Source organism: Bombina bombina, chromosome 5, assembly GCF_027579735.1.
Source record: "Bombina bombina isolate aBomBom1 chromosome 5, aBomBom1.pri, whole genome shotgun sequence".
Taxonomy (NCBI): Eukaryota; Metazoa; Chordata; class Amphibia; order Anura; family Bombinatoridae; genus Bombina; species Bombina bombina.
In genome coordinates this window covers 913,671,993-913,676,405 of record NC_069503.1, presented here as the reverse complement: position 1 = coordinate 913,676,405, position 4,413 = coordinate 913,671,993, and positions in this window count along the sequence as shown.

Below are 4,413 nucleotides of genomic sequence, written 5' to 3'. Positions count from 1 at the left end.
CTATTTATGAATACATAGAACATATTCTGCTATGTGCAAATCATTGGAATGTGAAATGTTTACACTAAATACATAGTTTAAACCATTATTAAATATGAATATTGCATAAATATGCTTTTAAATGTTTTCATCTATTTAAAGGAATAGTACACTAAAAAAAGTTTAATTTTTTTATAAACTTCATTAAGTATTATAAATATGAGTAACGCTTGAGCATCTTGGTCCCTCTCAGTCTATTCTGTAACGAGTCACCAAAGGCAGGGCTGACATCTACATTGTGATGTAGTCATCGGTGGGCGTGGCGCACCAGAGCGCTGAAGATTAATATAGCTAGCCCGGCACTTCTCAGCATTACTCTCAGGAGGCATCAACCTCGGCTATGTTTTCCTGGACACTTATGAATAGTGCTGATGAACAGTACAATACATGTTTCGTCCCTGCACACCAGCTAGGGTTGCCAGGTGTCCTCCCTAAAAATACTGGACACCCACTGTATAACAAAGTGGGCAGGGGGGGGGGGGGTGTTGATGGTGGAAGATGAATCACACACACACAGTGCATACCTCCCAACTGTCCCAATTTTCGCGGGACAGTCCAGATTTTAGGGGTCTGTCACGCTGTCCCGGGTTGCTAGCCATCTGTCCCGCATTGCACCATGCATTTAATTTTTTTTTTTTTTTTTTTTTAATTCTATTGGGCCCATACTCAGAAGCAGCTGGCTTTTCTCTCCCAGGGTAATATACCTGTAAGATTCCTTGTGGAAAATGAATGGTGTGTGGGTTAAGCAGGAGTAGGAAGGCTGTATATCCTCTGACCTCAGGTAATGGTGACCTCTAACCCCTGGTAGTGATGATGTCTAACCCCTGGTGATAATACTAGCATGCCTTCAGTTTTATATGATGAGCAGTGCAACACCAGGGTAACGAACAGTGGCAGCCTCAGACTGCCAGCTAATGTGCTTGCCAACCCCAGGACCTCATACAATGAGTTACAGATACCCATATATGATGTAGTGTGTGTATCTGTATCTATAAGTGTGTATGTGTGTGTATCTGCATTTATAAGTGTAAGCTGTGTAGTGTGTGTTTATCTGCATGTATAAGTGTAAGCTGTGTAGTGTGTGTCTATCTGTATCTATAAGTGTGTGTTTATCTGCATGTATAAGTGTAAGCTGTGTAGTGTGTGTATCTGTATGTGTATGTTGTGTAGTGTGTGTGTATCTGTATGTATAAGTATAGGCTATGTAGTGTGTGTGTCTGCATGTATAAATTTAAGCTATGAAGTGTGTGTATCTGCATGTATAAGTGTAAGCTATGTAGTGTTTGTGTGTATAAGTGTAGGCTACGTAGTGTGTGTGTATCTGTATGTATAAGTGTAGGCTACGTAGTGTGTGTGTATCTGTATGTATAAGTGTATGCTATGTAGTGTGTATGTATCTGCATGTGTAAGTGTATGCTATGTAGTGTGTGTGTATCTGTATGTGTAAGTGTATGCTATGTAGTGTGTTACTGTGCATTTTTGCTAACTTTAAAGGCCAGAATATAGAATATTAATGGGGAATGCAGAGAGCAGTTTTAAAGAATCTATTAATTAAATGTCCAATTAAGATAAAAATATTTAGCACTGTCTCTGTAAAGGGTAATTAAATACAGAGCTCACCTAGCTATACCAGTGGTTTGAGATTGTGTTTGATTTGCTGCCTAAGAGTATTAAAAGATATGACTTTATTTAGAATTTTATTTATATTACTTTGGCCTTCTGATTTTTTTAAGCCCGCCCCTGCCCACCACATTTCAAAATTTTGCCGTGGGGGGGGGGGGGGTGTCCCTCTTTTGAATTTTGAAATGTTGGGAGGTATGCACACACACACACACATATATATATATATATATATATATACACACACATTTTTATATATATATATATATATATATACACACACACACACATTTTATATATATATATATATATATATATATATATATATATATATATATATATATACACACACACATATATATATATATATATATATATATATATATATATATATAAACAGTATCCCACAAAGGTGAGTACACCCCTCACATTTTTGTAAATATTTTATTATATCTTTTCATGTGACAACACTGAAGAAATGACACTTTGCTACAATGTAAAGCAGTGTACAGCCTGTATAGCAGTGTAAATTTGCTGTCCCCTCAAAATAAGTCCACACACAGCCATTAAAGTGAATGTAAAGTTTGAGGAAAGAGTGCCCGGTTTTTAATAATCCTATTAAAAACAGGGGCACTTTCATTCATCAAACTTTAAATTACACTGCTTTTGTTAAAATACTTACCTTTTCATTCTGCAAGTTGCTCCAGCGCTTCTCCAGCCCGTCACAAGCCTCTTCTTACGTCAGGAATGACGATTCCGGCATCCTCCAATCACGGCTTCCCCCATGGGGGAATCACTGCCTAAAGCAACGCCGTGATTAGTGGAAGGCCGGAATCGTCATTTCTGACGTCGGCAGAGGCTTGTGACGGGCGGAGGAAGCGCTGGAGCGGCTTGCAGAAAGAAGAGATGAGTATTTTAAAAAAAAGCAGTGAAATTTAAATTTTGATGAATGAAAGTGCCCATGTTTTTAATAGGATTATGAAAAACCGGGCACTGATTCATCAAAATTTACATTCACTTATATGTCTAAACCGTTGGAAACAAAAGTGAGTACACCCCTAAGAGACACTTGCAGCCGCTAGAACTTTTTAAATTTAATATAACTTAGTAAAAAAAAAAAACTTGTTTAAAAACTAAAACTATGACTTTAGTACTAAAGTGCTGTACTAATATTATAAGTTAAAGGGACAGGCTAGTCTAAAAAACTTTCATTATTCAGATAGGGCATGTAATTTTAAACAATTTTCAAATTTACATCTATCACCAATTTTGTTTGTTCTCTTGGTATTCTTAGTTGAAAGCTAAACCTAGAAGGTTCATATGCTAATTATTATTATTATCGGTTATTTGTAGAGCGCCAAAAGATTTCGCAGCGCTATAAACATAGGTGAAATACAAGGAAACATTTATAGGGAACAGACGGGTAGAGGGCCCTGCCAAGATTTGCACTGTTGTAGTCAGCTCTAAAGAAGGTGATCAACAAACAGCATTTCTAAGCCCTTGAAGGCCGCCTCTCATCTCAGGGCATTTTGACAGTTTTTCACCACTAGAGGGTGTTAGTTCATGTGTTTCATATAGACAACACCGTGCTCACGCACGTGGAGTTCCTAGGAGCCAGCACTGATTGTCTGCCAAAAGAACTGAAATAAGGGGCAGTTTGCAGAGGCTTAGATACAAGATAATCACAAAGGTAAAAAGTGTATAAATATAATTGTGTTGGTTATGCAAAACTAGGCAATGGGTAACAAAGGGATTATCTATCTTTTAAAACAATAAATATTCTGGTGTAGACTGTCCCTTTAATAATACCATCCCTTTAAGAGACTTCATTTTAAAATAAAACAGTAAAAAAACCAAGCAACTCTACAACTTATCTGCAGTCCTGCAGAAACAAAAAAAATAACGTAACACCCCAAAATTAACACAAATTACCTAAACTAAAAAATACTAAAGTTACAAAAAATAAAAAAGGCTAACATTACAGAAAATAAAAAAACAAATTAACAAAGTTTACAAAATTAAACCTAATCCCTATGAAAATAAAAAAGCCCCCTCAAAATAAAAACACCCCATAATCTAAGAATAAACTGCCAGTAGAACTTAAAAGGGCTTTTTGCAGGGCTTTGCCCCAAGACTAAGTACCCCCTAACAGTAAAATCACCCACCCACCAAAATAAAAAACCTATCACAGGGCATTTAGCACTTTTACAAAATGATATATATATATATACTGGCTGCATTTCATTTTTATTTAGCCCACAGTTCTAAAAGACAGCTTCATATAATAAAAGGTTAAATTGCAATAATATTTATGCAATAATATGTATGCTTTAAATATATACTACAAATGCATAAATTGTGATCCTTCTATATACTTATTTGGTGGAATGATGATCCACTTTTTTTTTTTTTTTTAAACAGTTTTGAAATAGTTTATCTTCAAACACGGGGATTTTACAAAATGCAAAAACAAATATTTCTAAAGCTTTTTTTTTTTTTAAGGTTCTACGTGGTTAATTAACTTGCGTTCATTGCTTCCCAGTTCCCTGCGTTATTGTGAAATCTATTTTATCTACCTCTTGTTCAAACTACACACACAGTAAATAATTCCTCCCCCTATATAATATTTACATAAGGAGGAAGTGCCAGGATGTCTTTATAGCACACTACTATTCACGTGTTCTGGCAATTCTCTCCAGGGGGAAGAGCAACAGGGACTGGGAGTGGACTCTGGGAGGGGACGGAACGAGGTGG